The sequence below is a fragment of the Anolis sagrei genome, chromosome X (assembly GCF_037176765.1).
Source record: "Anolis sagrei isolate rAnoSag1 chromosome X, rAnoSag1.mat, whole genome shotgun sequence".
In the NCBI taxonomy this organism is placed as follows: Eukaryota; Metazoa; Chordata; class Lepidosauria; order Squamata; family Dactyloidae; genus Anolis; species Anolis sagrei.
The window spans coordinates 95,608,843-95,629,970 of NC_090034.1; positions in this window are offsets into that span (position 1 = coordinate 95,608,843).

Genomic DNA, 21,128 nt, shown 5'->3' on the forward strand with positions numbered 1-21,128 from the left:
AACCCATTGGGCAACCTTAAGCAAGTAGCACTCTCTCAGCCTCAGAGGAAGGCAATAGCAAATCCCCTCCAAACAAATCCTGCCAAGAAAACCCCATCTTAGGGTCATCATTAGTTGGTTATGACTTGGATGTACATAACAATAAGGAATTTAGACTCTAAGCCTCACCAAACTACAAGCTGCAGGAGTCCATATCATGCAGTCTTGGCAGTTCAGGGAGAAGTGTAGCACTATAACTATGTGTTGTCAAAGTATGTCAGTCTTCATGATCGTTGTTTCCACCCTGATGATTATTTCTATGTCTGGAAATTGCCTGATTTTAGACTTGACTTTAAAGTTCCTGTCCAAAGTGCTGAACCGGGGAGGATAATGGATCCATTCCCACACATGAGATGGAAGCCACTTCTTCCCTCGACTCATCACCACCATTTATCATATTGCTTAGGACTTGTCTTCTCTAAATCAGTTATGCCATCATTGAGTCCCCTGGTTGTCATCCTTGGGCTAGAAGTGGAAAACTACTTCTGCTCCAATGACTGCATCTCGGGGTTTGTAGTCTAGTGAGGTACTACAGCTCTCTGGAAGCTAAATTTGACATAAAAGACAAAATTCCACATTTCCATTGTGTGAAGCCATGGTAGTTAAAGTTGTAGGAGCCTCTAGTAATGCAGTGGGTTAAACCAGTGGTTCTCAACCTGTGGGTCTCCAGATGTTTTGGCCTTCAAATCCCAGAAATCCTAACAGCTGGTAAACTGGCAGGGATTTCTGGGAGTTGCAGTCCAAAACATCTGGAGACCCACAGGTTGAGAACCACTGGGTTAAACCCTTGTGCCAGTTGAGCTGCTGACCGATAGGTCAGAGGTTCGAATCCAAGTAGAGCAAGTTGAGCTCCCTCTGTCGGCTCCAGCTCTCCATGAGGGAACATGAGAGAAGCCTCCCACAAGGATGGTAAAACATCAAAACATCCAGGCATCCCTGGGCAATATCCTTGCAGATAGCCAATTCTCTCACACCAGAAGCAACTTGGAGTTTCTCAAGTTGCTCCTGACATGAAAAAAAAGTTAAAGTAGTAATTGTTATCAGAGCTAGGCTCAAGATTGAATCCTGTAAATGAATTATACTGGTAGAAATGTTTTCTAAAACTCTGTGGAAAGAGATACACCTCTGTTTAAAAACTTCAAGAGAAAAAGACTCCTGCACACTCCAAGGCTTCATATTCCACTTTCAAACTGGTCTTACTGTCAGCGGTTATTCCTAATGTTTAGGTGGAATCTCTTTTCCTATAGTTTGATTTCATTGCTCCATGTCCTAGGCTGGCTCTATACTGTTAAATTAATTTGGCACCACATTAACTGCCATCTCTGAATGCTGTGGAATCCCTTTGTACAACTACATAACATTGAGTCATGGTAATTAAAGTGAGGTTAAACTGCATTGATTTTACACTGTAGGTGCTCCATCTTTAATATGATATTCTTTCAAATATTTAAAAATGAGCCATTCAAGCAACTACTCCTTTAGGTGGGCAAAGAAATAGAGCAATTCAATCTCTTTTCTCTCCAGAAACAAATGTATCTTGGGTTGTTGTAAGTTATTTCGGGCTATATGGCCATGTTCTAGAGACATTCTCTCCTGACGTTTGCCTGCATCTATGGCAAGCATCCTCAGACGTAGTGGGGTCTTTGCTTGCCATAGATGCAGGCGAAATGTCAGGAGACAATGCCTCTAGAACATGGCCATATAGCACGAAAAAATTTACAACAACCCAGTGATTCCAGCCACGAAAGCCTTCGACAATACAATTATATCTTGATTTAAGGTGGCCAGGTCAGGAGTATTCCAAGCCTTATAATTTCAGAGACAAAAGCTGAGATCTTGGACTGACCCATTGAAGGTGACAAGGGCTAGATCCTGTGGATGCTACAAAAGACAGCCCTTAGCAATGTCCTTAGGCATCATGCATGAAGCATCAAACATATGTCATTAAAATCCAAAGCACTATGTAACAAATGAGGAAAAATAGACGCCTCTATATGTGCATCCAACGTGCTACCAATACAGATCTGCTGAAAGCCAAAACCAAAACCAAGGTTACAACATGTTTTAGAACTCCAATATGCTGATGACAATGTTGTCTGTGCACATTCAGAAGAGGAACCTAAAAGCCACTCTAAACATCTTTGCAAAAGCATACAAGAAGCTCAGCCTGCCATTGAACATCGAGAAAACCAAAGTGCTCTTCCAGCAGGCACCCCCCCAATCCATCTGCAACGCCAGAAATACATTTTAATGGTGTAACACTAAAAAAAATTGACCATTTCCATTACCTTGGCAGCCACCTGTCCACCAAAGTCAACATTGACACTGAAATACAACACTGCCTGAGCTCTGCAAGTGCAGCATTTTTCCGAATTAAGCAGAGAGTGTTTGAGGACTGGGACATCCGCAGGGAGACCAAGGTCCTTGTTTATAAAGCTATTGTCCTCCCAACCCTGTTTTATGCCTGCGAAATGTGGACTATCTACAGACATCACATGCAACTCCTGGAACGATTCCATCAGTGTTGCATCTGAAAAACCCTGCAAATCTCTTGGGAAGACAGGCGGAAAAATGTCAGCATGCTGGAAGAAGCAAAGACTACCAGCATTGAAGCGATGGTCCTCCACCATCAACTCCGCTGGACTGGCCATGTCGTCCAAATGCCCGATCACTGTCTCCCAAAGCAGTTACTCTACTCCAAACTCAAGAATGGAAAACAGAATGTTGGAGGACAGGAAAAGAGATATAAAGATGGGTTTAAAGCCAACCTTTAAAACTGTGGCATAGACACCGAGAACTGGGAAGCCCTGGGCCTTGAGCGCTCTAACTGGAGGTCAGCTGTGACCAGCAGTGCTGCAGAATTTGAAGAGGCATGAATGGAGGATGAAAGAGAGAAATGTGCCAAGAGGAAGGCACATTAAGCCAACCCCAACCAGGACCGCCATCCACCTGGAAACCAAGACCCTCACTGCAAGAGAACGTGGGGTTCAAGAATAGGGCTCCAAAGTCACCTACAAACCCACCGCCAGGACACCGCACTTGGAGGACAATCTTATTCGGACAAGAGGGATCACCTAAGTAAGTAAGGCAATACAGATATTGCCTCTTGCCTGCCTCTCCCATTTCTGACCAGTCTTGCTTTTCTCACCATTGCTTCTTCTGTCTTGTGACAGCTTTGGGAGCAAAGAAGTAGAGGCTTTATTCAAAAATATAAATTACTTGCTAGGGGTTCATTAAGAAGGATTTGGCTGCAGAATGCTGCATTTAGAAGCACCCGAGGCCCTCTAAGCACACAAAAATCCTTAGATCCACTACTAAGAAAGCACCAGGCAGGCCAGACCAGATGTCCCTTCTTCATCCGATGGGATTTGATATTATCAGAAAGGCTGCCTGCCCAGGCTTTAATGCGGAGTCATCTGGCCTCCAGAACAAAAAGGGAAAATGGGTACACCTCGAGTGGGGAGATCTTCCCTGCCAATTGCCGTTGCCCAAGGATTTCGTCCAAGCCTCGTCACGCTCCCCTGTCCCCCTCCCCACTGGTGCCACCAAGGCACACATCTCCCTTCCTCGCTAACAGGCTGTTTAGTATACATGCTTTGAAAAAGGCTTATAAAAGTACAGAATGCGGCGAAACCTCTCCGTAAAGTGCCCAGATGGAAGGGAAATATAAAGAAACAGATGGTGCTTTTGTATCTCAGCTTTTTATGGAGCTGCAGCATTTTCTACCAAGCGGCCCCATGCAGAGGGTCAAGGTGAGGCAGGTGAGTGGGTGGATAAAAGAAGGATGGGAAATAGACTTAGTTAGAGGTTTAAGACAACATCTATTGTGTGTGCAAACCACCCATGGGTGCAATGCCAATGCCTCCGCCTCCTCTTCCTCCTCCTCACCCACCACCTCTTTGCAATTGCAGTTTAAGACCTGGACACTGGGAGAGATGCCACCTTGCATCAGCAATTTGTTTATCTGCTGTCTGGGAAGAAGCAGCACAGTTAGGCTGGGATGAAATTGAATCTTTCAAGGGCTCCAGGGCCTTCTTAGGTTGCCTTGGGAATAGCCTTGAGAACTGGCAACAATGGCAAGCTTCCTGCCTCATCTCTCTATCTAAAGGCTTTAACCAACCAGCTTCACTAAATTGTGAATACCTACAGACAACAAATGTGTGTGTGTGTGTGTGCGCACGCGCATGAGAGAAATGGAAAGAAAGAAATAAAAGAAAGAAAGAAAGAAAGAAAGAGGGAGGGAGGGAGGGAGGGAGGGAGGGAGGGAGGGAGGAAAGAAGGGAGGGAGGGAGGAAGGAAGGAAAGAAGGGAGGAAGGGATAAAATACAAGTGCATGAGAGAGAGAGAGAGAGAGAGAGAGAGAGAGAGAGAGAGAAAGAAAGAAAGAAAGAAAGAAAGAAAGAAAGAAAGAGGGAGGGAGGGAGGATCAAAAACAAGTTCATGAGAGAGAGAGAGAAGGAGGGATGGAGGGAGGGAGGGAAGGAAGGATCAAAAACAAGTGCATGAGAGAGAGAGAGAGAGAGAGAGAGGATAAAATACAAGTGCAAGAAAGAAAGAAAGAAAGAAAGAAAGAAAGAAAGAAAGAAAGAGAGAGAAAGAAGGAGGGAGGGAGGGAGGCAAGGAAGGAAGGAAGGAAGGAAGGAAGGAAGGAAGGAAGGAAGGAAGGAAGGAAGGAAGGAAGGAACAAAAACAAGCGCATGAGAGAGGAAGGAAGGAAGGAAGGAAGGAAGGAAGGAAGGAAGGAGGAAGGAAGGGAGGAAGGAAGGAAGGATCCTAACAGCCCATTAAAATTCCTAACTGGCTGTTAGGAATTGTGAGAGTTGAAGTGCAAAACATGTGGAGGGACAAAGTTTGCCCAGGCCTGATCTAAATATTAGAACTCCCTGATGGTAAGAATTGTTCAGTGGAATGTGCTGCTGTTTCAAGATGTGGAGAAGTATCCTTCTCTGAAGGTTTTAAAACAAAGTCTAGATGGGCTTCTGTTGGGAGTGCTTTGATAGCATATTCCTGCATGGCAGAATGACGGTGGACTGAATGGCCCTTGTGGTCTATTCCACCTTTATGGTTCTGTGAGTGCACACCAACATACTGGCTACTGAACAAGTTGGCAAATTTATTCTGAACCCTTCCATGCTATTGTACTTTGGTATCACTTTAGCTGCTTCAACTGCATCATATAGAAGGTAGGATCCATAGTATAAAGAGGGGGCATGAAGAATTATCAGCCAGAGAACTGTAGTGCCTCACCAAACTACAAATCTCAGGATTTTGTTGGATGCAATTGTAGCAATGAACAAGAAATCGCAGTGTAATAGGAAATGGCCCATAGATTCAAACTGGGCTGTTATCAAAGGTCTCTTCCAAGCAATGCAGCTCATTAGAGGAATGGAACCTGGAAAACATTCACTATTCCTCCAGGTGAAACACCAGGTGGAATTGAACTCTGCTGGGAATGCTGTTGTTGTTATTGCTTCAACATAAACCAACACAGCTATCTGTATTGTTGGACTGTCCTTCAGGGTATAGCCATAGGTAGTATCATAATGAAGTTTTGCACTGGGAAATGTCAAAATGCACACATGCCTAAGGTGGTGCACAGGTATTTGTATTAAGAGCTTGACCCTGAGGTGACTCATGATGAAGTGTGATTTTTTTTAGTAACAGAAAGACATCTGGTGAATTTCACTGGGTGACCAGTTATCAGCATAGAAATTCCCTAAGACCTCTATCTTGTTCATGGCAGCAATTGCTTTGGCTCCATATCCATCAGCTGCCCAGATTTCGTTGGGACAGTGTCCATTAATCCACTGTCATTCCACTTTTTTCAGCTGCTATTAGAACATCCCAGTTTCTCTCCCCTTCTCCCACTTTCTTCTTTCATCCTGGCTAATTTGTCTTGCTGCAGAGTTCAAAATGCTAAAATAGTTTGCACTTTGTTGTTGTTCATTCGTTAAGTCACTTCCAGCTCTTCATGATCTCACAGACCAGCCCACACAGGCTGTGGCCACCCCCAGTTCCTTCAAAGTCAAGCCAGTCACTTCTAGGATACCTTCCATCCATTTTGCCCTTGGTCAGCTTCTCTTCCTTTTTCCTTCTCTTTTTCCCCAGCATCATTGTCTCCTCCAAGCTTTCCTGTCTTCTCCTTATGTGGCCAGAGAACTGTACTTCATCTTTGCCTTTAATATCCTTCCTCCACTGAGCAGCCGGGATTATTTCCTGAAGTATGGACTGGCTGGATCTTCTCGTGGTCCAAGGCACTCTCAGAATTTTCCACAGTTCAAAAACGTCTCTCTTCCTTCGCTCAGCCTTCCTTATGGTCCAGCTCTCTCATTCATAAGTTACTATGGGGAATACCATTGCTTTTACTATACGGATCTTTGTTGCCAGTGTGATGTCTCTACTCTTCACTATTTCATCGAGATTGGTCATTGCTCTCCTCCCAAGAAGGAAACGTCTTCGGATTTCCTGGCTGCAGTCTGTGTCTCCAGTAATCTTTGTGCCTAGAAATACAAAATCTGTCACTACCTCCACGTTTTCTCCCTTTATTTGCCAATTATCAATCAGTCTGGTTGACATAATCTTGGTTATTTCAATGCTTAACTGCAACCCAGCTTTTGCACTTTCTTCTTTCACCTTGGTTAGAACGTTCCTCAGCTCCTCCTCACTTTCAGCCATCAAAGTAGTATCATCTGCATATTTACTGTTGTTAATGTTTGCACTGGAATGAACTAAGTGTTGAGAGAGTCAATGAGACAATAAAATCCGGCCCTTCCCAGTAGGCCCAGGCAAAATCAAACTGCTGCAGCCTCTCCGAGCTTGTGTGTGTTCTTCCTCATTAATAGCTTGTATCATTTTGATTTAACAGATTACAGAGATAAATGGCCAAAACTAACAAAATGAAGTTCAGCAGTGACAAATGCAAGATACTCCACTTAGGCAGAAAAAATGAAATGCAAAGATACAGAATGGGAGACGCCTGGCTCAAAAGCAGTGTGTGTGGAAAAGATCTTGGAGTCCTCGTGGACAAGAACGTGGAGTCCTCGTGGACAAACATGAGTCAACAATGTCATGCGGTGGTAAAAAAAAAGCCAATGGGATTTTGGCCTGAACAAAGAGTCTAGTATCTAGATCCAGGGAAGTCATGCTACCCCTCTATTCTGCCTTGATCAGACCATATCTGGAATACTGTGTCCAATTCTGGGCACCACAACTGAAGGGAGATATTTACAAGCTGGAATGTGTCCAGAGGAGGGCGACTAAAACAATCAAGGGTCTGCTGAACAAGCCCTATGAGGAGCGGCTTAAGGAGCTGGGCATGTTTAGCCTTCAGAAGAGTAGGGTGAGAAGAGACATGATGGCCATACATAAATATGTTTGGGGATGTCATAGGGAGAGGGGAGCAGGCTCGTTTTCTGCTTCCTTGGAGACTAGGGCGCAGAACAATGGCTTCAATCTACAAGAAAGGAGACTCCATCTGAACATTAGGAAGAACTTCCTGACTGTGAGAGGTGTTCAGCGGTGGAACTCTCTGCCCCGGAGTATGGTGGAGGCTCCTTTTTTTGAGGCTTTTAAGCTGATGCTGGATGGATATCTGTCAGGGGTGCTTTGATTGTGATTTTTCTGCTTCTTGGCAGGAGGTTGGACTGGATGGCCCATGATGTCTCTTCCAACTCTATGATTCTATGATTCTCTACTCTGGTGTTCCTTGGCATGTCCCACTTTCCTCAATGAAGTGTTGGAGTTTGCAGCTCTGGCAGGGAAATGCCAGCTGAGCTTTGGGGAACCCGCTTTGTGGAGGAGGTTCAATGCTTTCTGCCCTGCTGGCTCCTCGTAGAGTTTGCTGGCAGCTGGCGCGGAGTACCTCTCACAGTCCCTTCTCCACTTCCCGGTGCACACATTGCACATCACTTTTGGCTTCAAATGTTTTATGCAAAGCAATTTCCACTCCCCTGAGAAGCCATAAGCAGAAACCATCTTTCCAGAGTGAGGCTGAAATAATCAGGGATTTTCAAATTCATGAATCAAAGGGGCATGTTTGTTTCCTTTGGCAAAGAGTTGGATTGCAATGTCTGGCCTTCAAGATTCTCCGCCCGCTTTCCCCGCTGCCGATGAATACGCTTGTTTTTGCGTTCCACAATTTGCAATTCATAATCCCAGAATTTGCAATTTAATAATTCACACTCGGAAAAATTTCAAACTGCTTTTTTCCCCGTCACTGTTGTTTTTAAAAAATTGGCAATAAGGGAGTCTTTCCATTCCCTGAGGTTGGACTAGTAACTGAGCTTCTTATTAACTAAACATAAAACCCCAAACTGCAAACCATCACCTCATATAGAATCCACTGAGAGTTCTTCCACATTTGACAACATTAAGAGAGGAAAGAAAAATCCAGTTCTCTGTTTTTGGTGAATGTTCTAAAGTAGTGGTTCCCATGGACCACTGAGGCAAACACTGGATATATTGTGAACCATCGAGATCAATCAACCGCTCTCCCTACCACATGCACACAAAGGAGTCAGTGATGGAGCTTCCCTTGTCCCTCACCTTCAGTTACCTGTGAGGTTCAGCTGTCTCCTCCTCCTTGCAGTCCAGTCTGAGCAAAGGGCTTCCTTCCTTGCCTCAAAAGCAAGTTGGAATGAAGAATCTGACATCACAATTCCTCGTATTGTCGAATGCTTTTATAGGTTTTATGAGTTTTCCGGACTGTGTGACCATGTTCCAGAAGCATTATCTCCTGATGTTTCACCTGCAATTATGGCAGGCATCCTCAGAAATTGTGAGGTCTGTTGGAAACTAGGAAAATTGGGTTTATATATCAGTAGAATCTCCAGGGTGGGGAAAAGAACTCTTGTCTGTTCAAGGTAGGCGTGAATATTTCAATTGGCCACCTTGATTAACATTGAATAACCTAGAAGAAGAAGAGGAGGAGAAAGAGGAGGAGGAGGAGGAGGAGGAGGAGGAGGAGGAGGAGGAGGAGGAGGAAGAGGAGGAGGAGGAGGAGGAGGAGGAGGAGGAGGAGGAGGAGGAGGAGGAGGAGGAAGGCCAGGTTTTGCACGCTGCGGGCCACTGCAAGTGCTTTAACGTGAGGATGGGTTTCAGGTTCATCGCCATGCTGCACCGCGAGGGAAGCCCCTTGGACCCTTCCATGGACACCAAGTAAGCACATTTTTCTTGGCTCCCTTCATGTTGTCGCTTCCCTCAATGCTGCACTTCCTACTTCTATTCAGTGCTTTAGGGTTTAATAGAAGCATCCACACTGTATTGTCGAAGGCTTTCATGGCCGGAATCACTGGGTTGTTGTAGGTTTTTTCGGACTATATGGCCATTTTCTCCTGACATTTCGCCTGCATCTATGGCAAGCATCCTAATCAAATGCTAATCAAGGTGATCAGTTGAAACATTCACACCTGGCTCCAGCAGACAAGAGTCCTTTGTCCCACCCTGGTCATTCCACAGATATATAAACCCTTTTTCCTAGTTCCAACAGACCTCACTACCTCTGAGGATGCTTGCCATAGATGCAGGTGAAACGTCAGGAGAAAATGCCTTTAGAACATGGCCATATAGCCCGAAAAAACCTACAACAACCCAGCATCCACACTGTATTTACATGTTTCCTCTCATGGTTCTGGCTGCTGTGTTAAAACATAATCCCTAGCCAACCTATCCACAACCTAACGACCCTAAATAAATGGCTTGCTGTGAGTTTTCCGGGCTGTTTTGAACTCAATGGATCCAGGCCCAGAAAACCCAACATCCCCATTTCCATCATGAACATCAGACACAATCACAGACTGAACTACAACATGCGCCTCGGACTTGGAGTCTAGGTTATTTATTGAACAGCATGGCTAGATCTGGGTTTCTCTCTTTCCAACCCCACTTAAGAGTGCATCGACACTGTTGAAATAATCCAGCGCAACCCCATTGTGCCATGCAGGAAAATATAATCAAAGCACACTTGCCAGATGGCCATCCAGCCTCTACTTTAAAACCTTGAGCAAAGGAGACCCCACTTCTTCTACCTAGCTTCTAGAGTCTGGGATTTGAGACTCAGAGCCTGGAAATTGCACTCTGGTCTAAGGATCATAGAATCAAAGTTGGAAGAGACCTCGTGGGCCATCCAGTCCAACCCCATTCTGCTGAGAAGGAGGAAAATCAAATTCAAAGCACCCCTAACAGATGAGCATCCAGCCTCTGTTAAAAAGCCTCCAAAAAAGGAGCCTCCACCACACTCCAGGGCAGAGAGTTCCACTGCTGAACAGTTCTCATAGTTAAGAAGTTCTTCCTCATGTTCAGGTACAATCTCCTGTAGTGTGAAGCCATTGTTCCATGTCCTATTCTCCAAGGCAGCAGAAGACAAGCCTACTCCTTCCTTTCTATGACTTCCCTTCACATCTTGTTACATGATTCTCATTATGTCTCCTCTCAGCCTTCTCTTCTGCAGGCTAAACATGTCCAGCTCAAGCCGCTCCTCATAGGGATTGTTCTCCAGACTCTTGATCATTTTAGTTGCCCTTCTCTGGACACATTCCAGAGGAGGATCAGGGTCTTATCAGGATGCAAATAAGGAATCTCAGGGCAAGTACACTGCCTTGAAAAGTGTGTGAATGTGTAAGTGTCAATGTATATTAGGTTTTTTGGTGTGTGTTTATTAGGGCTGGGCGGTTTCGTTTCGTTAATTCATAATTCGTTAATAATTCGTTAATTTTGTTGATTACGAAGCGATAACGAACCATTCTGGAGCAATTTTTTTAAAAAACGAATTTTTAAAGACGTTTTGTAAATGCTTCGTATTTCGTTATTGTATTCGTTTCGTTATTGTTCTGAGGTCGTTTCGTTATTATTTCCACATGTCTGGGCCAGTTTTATGGTTTAATTAGTGAAAAAAAATATAATATCACACCAACAGTCAACAACAGAGGGAGAGGGAAGCTTCAGAAGTTTTTGGAGGTTTTTTAGCGTATTTCGCGGTCGCGTCTGCCATTAACGAATCGATTCGTTATTGTTTCGGAAATCGATTCGTTATTTTTTTACCATTTACAAAATTTCGTAAATATCGAACTTTTTAAAAGGAAAATTTTGTAATTATTTTAAATATCGAAACGCAAAAACCCCCCAAAAAATGAATCGATTTTAGAAACAAATTTTTCCGTTGTTACCCAGGCCTAGTGTTTATAGCTACTATGGGACTTCAGATCAATTCTGACTTGTGGTGTCCCTATCATAGCATTTTCCTGGCAAGATTTATTCAGATTTGCCAATGCCTCCCTCTTAGATGGAGAGAGAATGACTCACTCAAGCTCACCTATGGGTTTCTGAGCACCCCTTTGTCTCCCTTTGTCATGGAGAGCGGACAGTTTTCCCAAACCCATCTTGTGGCTTTTCATGGCTGAGCAGCCTTCAAGTCCTGTTCCCCAGAATGCTACTCATTCCCTTTTTTCTATTGGGCTGAGAGGATGTGGGATTTAACAGCCTCCCACTCATGGAGTGATGACGTTTCCCTTCCCAACTGCTGGAAACCCTCCCACAACATCACCAGAGAATGCTTGCTCCAATGCTAAGTTTTAATTGGGGTTTCGTCCTTCTGGCGCTGGTTTAATTTGACTCTTAGAATTCATTGCCTGAATGTTGCTGTTTTAATTGTTATTATTTCTCCTTTTAATCATGTGTGAGCTACTCTGGGAAGGCTTGTGGCATTGAAGAACGACATATTAATATTTGCATAAATAAAATAAATGACCAAAACAAACCCTGCAAGGAGAACTCGGCTATGTGTTGTCCTTACTTGCTTTTCTTATGTCAGTTATTTAGGAGGAAATTTATGGGCAGGGTGTTTTTTTTGCCCCTAAATGGACCAGAATTACCCCAAATGCTTCCTCAAACTGTACTGTTTTGTTATCTCTGCGTTAGAGTTTACTTACTTACTTACTTACTTAGGTGATCCCTCATAGTTCGAGGATGATGGTCCATCAAGTGGAGTGTTTTGGTGGTGGGTCCATAGATGGCTGTGGAGCCCTATTCTTGACCCCATGTTCTCCCGCAGTGAGGGTTTCTAGGTGGAAGGCAATCCCAGCCAAGTTTGGCTTGATGTGCCTTCCTCTTGGCATGTTTCTCCCTTTCACCCTCTATTCATGCTTCTTCAAATTCTACAGCACTGCTAGTCACAGCTGACCTCCATCTGGAGTGCTCAAGGGCCAGGGCTTCCCAGTTCTTGGTGTCTATGCCACAGTTTTTAAGGTTGGCTTTAAACCCATCTTTATATCTCTTTTCCTGTCCACCAACATTACGTTTCCCATTCTTGAGTTGGGAGTAGAGTAACTGCTTTGGGAGACAGTGATCGGGCATTCGGACAACATGGCCGGTTCAGCGGAGTTGATGGCGTATGAGCATCGCTTCAATGCTGGTGGTCTTTGCTTCTTCCAGCATGCTGACATTTGTCTGCCTGTCTTCCCAAAAGATTTGCAGGATTTTTCAGAGGCAACGGTGATGGAACTGTTCCAGGAGTTCAGTGTGACGTCTGTAGACAGTCCACGTTTCACAGGCATATAGCAAGGTTGGGAGGGCAATAGTTTTTTAAAAATATATATTTTTATTAATTATTTGACACAATCTAATATATAATCAGAAACTATACATTCAAAAATAATGAAATGTGTCTAGATCTGTATGCAAATGGCAACTTGTGCAAAATAAGTATAACATACTTTACCATTCACTCGAATTTAAGACATTTTCAAAGCAAAATCCAGGCGAACTATTCCTAACTAGAATTATTGGTTACTATGTTTTAGGAAAAACTGTTTCCACTGGATAATAGCAATAGTGCCACCAGCTACTTATCCCACCCCCACCCCCACCCCCTCCATATCATATGCAAGAAATCCTAATGTATTTTTTAAAAAAACTCCTTGCAAGGCAGGAAATATATCTTCATAATCAAGAGAATATTTTAGAATATGTCTAAACACATCATGATATCACATTAATAAAAAAATAACCCCATAATTGTATTTTATTTATTTACAGTATTTATATTCCACGCTTCTCACCCCGCAGGGGACTCAGGGCGGATTACAATGTACATATACATGGCAAACATTCAATGCCATAGACACACAACATATATAGATAGACAGCTAACTTGGCACACAGAACCCCCATGACCATAAAAATGGGAGCAGACAATAAAGTATGTTCTTATGACTTGAATTTTCTGACTATTTTACATACGCAGGTATGCATAACTATAAAAACCCAATTTGCATGAATTGAAAGGTGTTTAAAATCATAATCAAGTGTTTCATTACCATTTTGCCAACATATTTAACCTTTTTAGGAATCACTTATTTCTAATTTTGTGGCATTCCAGCTTGGGGAGGACAATAGCTTTATAAACAAGGACCTAATGAATGTCCCGATCCTCAAACACTCTCTGCTTCATTTGGAAAAATGCTGCGCTCGCAGAGCTCAGGTGGTGTTGTATTTCAGTGTCAATGTTGACTTTTTCTGGAGAGGTGGCTGCCAAGTTAGCGCAAATGGTCAATATTTTCTAATGTTACACCATTAAGCTGTATTTCTGGCATTGCAGAGGGATTGTCTGGTGACTCCTGGAAGAGCACTTTGGTTTTCTCGATGTTCAATGAGAGGCTGAGCTTCTTGTTAGATTTTACATTCAATTCAAATAGACACTGTTGAGTTGTCTTCCAGTCCTTGGCATGTCCCTGTGGAGTCCTCCCCGGTGCAGTGATGTGACCATTTCTGAACATGAGTAGATGAAAAATAGGTGAGACACCACCTTTTCCTTGGCCTCGAGCAACAAAACATTTGGGCCACCCTTGATGGGCCGAGCAAATGGGGTGAAGTGATTGTCAGTTCTCTGGAACCCAGATGCAGCACCTGTCAGATGAATTTTCATTAGACATCCATTCTGTTTCAAGGCGAGTTATGTTACCTTTCAGACTACTCTGTGCACCAGCTGCCTGTCAAGTCCTCTGAGCATCCCTTAACAGGTTTAATGGGAACGGCTGTATCGTTCGTTATTCATGAGCATTGTTCCCCTTTTTGATTGTAAGCTGCCTTTTAAACCAAGGTACAAAGGTTGATAATAAATAAATGAAAAACTTCTGTGTCTTTGCACAGCAACGTAGAAAAGTCACCCTCGGTTTGGAGGCTTTCGCTAAATCTCATACGGCACTCTTCAGGACCCATCATCATGCCGGGATCTCAAAATACATCCTCATTATCTACCTTTGCGGAGGTAGAAAAAAAAATCAGCCTCATAGAATCATAGAGTTAGAAAAGACTCCAAGGGCTATCCAATCCAACTTCATTCTGCCATGCAGGAACACACAATCAAAGCACTCCTGACAGATGGCCATCCAGCCTCTGTTTAAAAAAGGGAGACGCCATAGAATCCCAGGCAAAGTATTCCATTGACAAACAGCTCTTATTTTCAGGGGGTTCTTCCTAATAGGAGGAGACTATTTTTCTGAGATTTACTGCCTACAGTATGAAGAGGTTTGCTGAAAAACTGACTCTTCCATCCACTTTGGCATTTATAGTCATTTTTATTGTGCCAAGATGGAGAAGTTGCCCAATGCTGAGGATTCCCAGAGCCATCTGCGACTAGGGTTTAGAATAACACTGATACATGAGGCTATGAAAGGAGAAGAATTTGCTGTGTGTATGGGCCCTCGGTGATTATTAGATTTCCCAGTTCGCTTGCTTGCTTATTTCACATAGACCACTTAGACACAGTCACTTGGAATTTGGGAAAGGAGCTATTTCAGCCATTTCATACCTTTCCCCAAATCACAGATGAAACTTGGGATACCATGAGGTCAAGCAACATCTGAATATGCTCGGGATGGCACAAAGTTGTTAATGAGGCAGAATAGACATGCTAGAAGTGGCTGCCACAGTTTGCTTTTGCCTGAACTTATTAGGAAGGGAAAGATTCTGTCACATCCTCTCCCCTCTTTTCTACTGAGTTTTTTTATTGTGTCAGAAAACATACTTCAAGTCGCTTCTGGTGTGAGAGAATTGGCTGTCTATAGAGACATTGCCCAAGGGATGCCCAGATGTGTTACAATCCTGCTGAGAGGCTTCTCTCATGTCCCCACAAGCTAGAGCTGACAGATGGGAGCTCACCTCATCTCGTGGATTCGAAACCACAACCTTCAGGTCAGCAATCCAGCTGGCACAAGGGTTTAACCCATTGTATCACCGCGGCTCTTTTCTGCTGAGTAGATTGAATGCAAAGTCCTGTTGTGTTTTGAACTCAGTTTGCAGCAGCTGAAGTAAGGTTCCATCTACACTGCTATATATAGCGCAGTGTTAAAACAATGCATTGAACTACATGAGTCAACACTGACCATATAACACATGGGCTTTACACAAGGAGAAAAGTAAAAGGAGGAGATAGAGAGCTGAAAACCGGGACAATAGAGGGTTAATTGGGACTGCTCCTGCCAAACTGAGACACTGGAAGAGTATGCCATAGGGTTGTGCTTTTGGGGAAAACCTTGACCCGTTTCATGTCCTGGCTTTCGGTGGGGCCCCTGATCTATTTTTGGGAACCTCCCAAAATTGGGAGGGTAGATATCTGTTTTCGCTCTGGGGTGTCAAAAAATCAATTTTCTATGAGCCCATTATGGGGGGGGGGGGGGTTCCCAGGCTCCCTTTCCCATCATTTTAGGCATTTAAGCTGTTTTACTCTAGAGGAGAGTTACTCAGCTGCAGGCAGGCATATGCTTTAATGAGGCTTCTTTACCTGTTCCTACTCTAGAGGAGAGGTGCACAGCTGCAGGCAGGTATATGCTTTAAGGAGGCTTCTTACCTATTCCTACTCTAGAGGAGAGGTGCACAGCTGCAGGCAGGTATATGCTTTAAGGAGGCTTCTTTACCTGTTCCTACTCTAGAGGAGAGGTGCACAGCTGCAGGCAGGTATATGCTTTAAGGAGGCTTCTTACCTATTCCTACTCTAGAGGAGAGGCGCACAGCTGGAGGCAGGAATATGCTTTAAAGAGGCTTCTTACCTGTTCCTACTCTAGAGGAGAGGCGCTCAGCTGCAGGCAGGCATATGCTTTAAAGAGGCTTCTTTACCTGTTCCTACTCTAGAGGAGAGATGCTCAGCTGCAGTCAGGCATATGCTTTAAGTAGGCTTCTTACCTGTTCCTACTCTAGAGGAGAGGTGCAAAGCTGGAGGCAGGAATATGCTTTAAGGAGGCTTCTTACCTGTTCCTACTCTAGAGGAGAGTTTCTCACCTGCAGGCAGGCATATGCGCTTTCTGGGCCTGCATGCTACACACACATACACTTTCCAAGGCAAGGAGGCAAGTTCTGACTTTCTTACACTAGAGGAGGTGGTTGGCTGCAGGCAGGCATGTGCGCTTCTGGGCCTGCACAACACAAACACATTCTTTCCAAGGCAAGGGGGCATGGAGTGCCACGTGCTCATGAAAAGCAGGTAAGAAGCCGGGATTGACTTCTGCTTGCTTTCATATTGAGCTGATTTTCGTACCAGTTGGGGCCTTCCCATTACATGCTCCTGAAGGTAATGAAAGTAACGAAAGAATGGATAAAATGAAGGAAAACGGTTCTGCGCACAACCCTAGTATACCATCCTCACAACAAAAATCCCCTATATGCCAACTGTCAGCTAAGAACTACCCCAGACCTTGAAACATCATGATCCATACCTTGAAATCTAAGCGCACCCCCTCAGGTTATCATAGCGCTGAGCTTTGGTGATGTAATTAAGCATAATGTATGGAACATCAATCAGAGGATGTTGCTCAATTTAAAAACATATCTATCAAAATAGCACACATATAGAGTGAGGCATATTTTAAGTAACAGGCATGTATCAAATGGACACTCTCTCCCAGCCTTAAAACACCCGACAGAGACAAAGGTGTGCCTATAATTTAATCAGTGAGCCACGAACACAAATTCAGCTTGGCAGTTACCCTGATTAATGCTATTATTAGATGAAGCAGGCTGCATCCACAAAAGCTTGGGCTAGACATTTCTTCTCTCCAGTTAGTCTCAAAGGTCCTTCTGGATTTTTAAATGTCTTTTTATGCTAGGATACGCTGTGTGCAAATGAATTTCCAAACTCTCTTCCTTTTTTCTCTCTATCTGAAAATCAGTATTTTGTGTAGCAGGTAATCTTCTGTCTAAGAATAATCTGAGTGGGGAAATGGACATCGAGTAACAAGAAAATACTTTGGCATGCACCCACACAAAAACTTATTTATTTATATGTTTATTTAAAACATTTATATTCCGCCCTTCTCATCCGAAGGGGACTCAAGACAGAGCACAGCATTCAAATGGCAAACATTCAATGCTGGGATGTGAATTCATTATATGCATACATGAACATTAAAAACATTTGTCTCAACATTAAAATACACTGTTTAAAACCATCTTGATCCTCTGCGTATAATCTAATTGGCCTGATAAGGTTTCCTATCACTCTTTTATTGCACTGTCCCGAAAGCTTAGTCCAACAGCCAAGTATTTACCATCCTTCTGAAAGAGAGGAGGCCGATCTAATCTCATCAGGAAGGGAGTTCCATAACCGGGGGGCAATCACCAAGAAGGGCCTGTCTCTCGTCCCCATGAATTACACCTGTGACAATGGCAGGGTGGAGAGCAGGGCCTCCTCAGAGGATCTTAATCTCTGCGATAGTTCACAGGGGAAGATGTGTTCGGACAGGTAAATTGTGCCGGGCTTTATAGGTCAAAGCCAGCACTTTGTGCTCAGTAGCAAATTGGCACCCAGTGGAGCTGGCGTAACATGGGAGTTGTATGCTCCCTGTATGCCGCCCCAGTTATTAATCTGGCTGCCTCTCATTGGACTATTTGAAGCTTCCAAGCAGTCTTCAAAGGCAACCCCACATACAATGCATTGCAGTAGTCTATCCTGAATGTAACGAGAGCATAGACTACTGTGGTTAAGTCTGGCTTCCCAAAGTGCGCAGCTGGCACACAAGTTTTAATTGTGCGAAGCTCCCCTGGACAATGCCATAACCTGGGATTCCAGGTTCAGCAATGAGCCAGGAGGACTCCCAAGCTGCGAACCTGTGCTTTCAAGGGGAATGTAATCCCTTCCAGCACAGGCTGTAACCCTATACCCTGTTAGGCCTTGTGACTGACCAGGAGGACCTGTGTCTTGTCAGGATTCAACTTCAATTCTTGGAGAAGATGGCATAATTAATTGTGCCCAGGTTTCCAGATATCCACACAATTATTTAGTGCCTGCAACCCTTCTTCTCCCAGGTATTTGCCCCTGACCTGGGCACTTTCCCCAGAACTATTCTCTCTCTTGCCTCCATGCAACACCATCTGATTCTTTCTCAACTCCCAGAATGAAACAGGATCAAGAGGAAAACATTCATTAGTTCTTGGTTGGGATGCCCACTGCAGAAACTACCAAACAAAGCAATGGCAGTGACCCTTTGAGTTGAAGAGAGGAGAAGCAAACACCTTTCAATGGGAGCTGGGCTCTTTCAAGATGTGGAGGGTATCTTTGATTTCCTTCTGCAGCCACTGACATGTTGTTAATGAGGGCAGGGTGCTTTGCTCTGCCCTTTGAGCCACCGCTCAAAGCTCCTGTCAAACACAGAGAGATAAGAGAATCTTCCCAATCCCTCTTCCTCCTGCTGCTGCCTTACAAGGCTGAACTTTTATAGTGCATTCTGATATGATCGAGTGTCTCCATCTGGTCCACAGCCGTCTTCTGGGCTTCCGTGGAGATCAAGTGGCTGCAAGAGGCGTCAACAATTTCCTCAGTAGGTCATGCAGATGTGGGACAATGGGAGCTAACACTTGGGCTGTTAACAGTTTTCTTTACAGGTGGAGATCCTCATTCAGTAGGTGTAATGGCCTATTGAATAAAACATCTATTTCTGTTTTATTGACTATTCTAAAGCCTTTGATTGTGTGGATCATAATAAATTGTGGCAAGTTCTTGGTGGTATGGGGATACCAAGCCACCTTGTTTGTCTCCTGAGGAATCTGTATAATGACCAAGTAGCAACAGTAAGAACAGACCACGGAACAACAGACTGGTTCAAGATTGGGAAAGGAGTATGGCAGGACTGTCTACTCCCACCCTACCTATTCAATTTGTATGAAGAACACGTCATGCGATGTGCGGGGTTTGACAAATCCAAGGCTGGCATTACAATCGCTGGATGAAACATTACCAATCTTAGATATTCAGATGATGCCACTTTGATGGCTGAAAGTGAGGAGGAGCTGAGGAGCCTTCTAACCAAGGTGAAAGAAGAGAATGCAAAAGCTGGGTTGCAGTTAAACATTTAAAAAAAAAACCAAAATGATGGTAACCAGACTGATTATTATTATTTCATATCAAAATCATTGCATAAATTAGTATAAAATTGATAAAAATAGAAGGAGCGCAGATGGCTAAATATCTTTTGACCCAAAACGGGCAACAGCAATGGCATTTTCTGTAGCCTCCAACAATTCTTCCTCTGTACATGAGGCAGGGCATAGTGGACAAGCATACAGATGCGGAGTTGTCTGTTCTTCTCCACAGTCACACAAGGTGTGGGATTCTTTTAGGTCTTGCCATTTTGCCAGGTTGTCTTTTGATCTGCCCACTGCACTTCTGAATCTGTTCAGGGATTCCAAGTTGCCCATTCTTGGTTTGCCCCTGGCATAAGACCCTCATGGGGAGGGGGCATCCAATTGGGATTTCTTGGCATAGCTGCCCAGATGGATACTCTTGTTGTTACTGGGTGGAGGCCAAGAGGAGTGGTAGTTCTCACAAAGCTTTTCCTTGATTTGAGTCTAAACTGGCAAATAGAGGGAGAAAACGTGGAGTCAGTGACAGACTTTGTATTTCTTCATGCGAAGATTACTGCAGACGCAGACTGCAGTCAGGAAATCATAAGATGTTTACTTCTTGGGAGGAGAGCAATGACCAATCTCGATAAAATATGAAGAGTGGAGACATCACAGTGGCAATAAAGATCCGCATATGTAAAGCAACGGTATTCCCCATTGCAATCTATATGGATGCAAGAGCTGGACCTTAGGGAAAGCTGAGTGAAGGAAGATAAGATGCTTTTGAACTGTGGTGTTGGAGGAATATTCCGAGTGTGCCTTGGACCACAAGAAGATCAAACTAGTCCATGCATTAGGAAATAATGCCTGACTGCTCACTGGAGGGAAGGATATTAGAGGCAAAGATGAAGTAATTTTTTCACATAGTGAGAAGACAGGAAAGTTTGGAGAAGATAGTGATGCTGGGGAAAATGGAAGGAAGTGGGGCAGAGGGGCCGACCATGGGCAAGATGGATGGACGGTATCCTTGAAGTGATTGGCTTGACCTTGAAGGAACTGGAGGTCGCCATGGCTAACAGGGAGCTCTGGAGTTGGAAGTGACTGAACAAATAAACAACAAATGGCCATTAAAACTGGCTATCCTCTGAATGCCTGAAAGGCACCAGATCCTTGGAAGGATCCTTATCTTGGAAGCTAAGCAGGGTCAAACCTAGTTAGCATTTGGATAGGAGACTGACAAATACCAACTGCTGTAGGCTATATCTCAGAGGAACTGTGTATTCCAAAATCCTATGGAATTAATGGAGTCTCTATTTGAAGGCACAAATGCACATACTATTCCAATAAGGCGCTTAGAGCCATGTGCATATATCCACATGCATGCATCCATGCATTTATATGGGGGAAGAAGAAACAGTGACTCCCTGATTCTGGATTTGTTTCTTTGTTTTGTTTTTGTGTCAGGGGCAACTTGGGAAACTGCAAGTTGCTTCTCGTATAAGAGAATTGGCCGTCTGCAAGGACGTTGCCTAGGGGATGCCCGGATATTTTACCATCCTGTGGGAGGCTTCTCTCATGTCCCCACATGAGAAGCTGGAGCTAACAATTGGGAGCTCACCCTGCTTCCCAAAGACAAACCGCCAACCTTTCGATCAGCGATTCTGCTGGCACAAGGGTTTAACCCATTGCACCACCAGAGTATAATTCTGGTATAATCCTTGCATGCAAAAATGAAATAATTGAGGATTGCCATCCCCATCCAT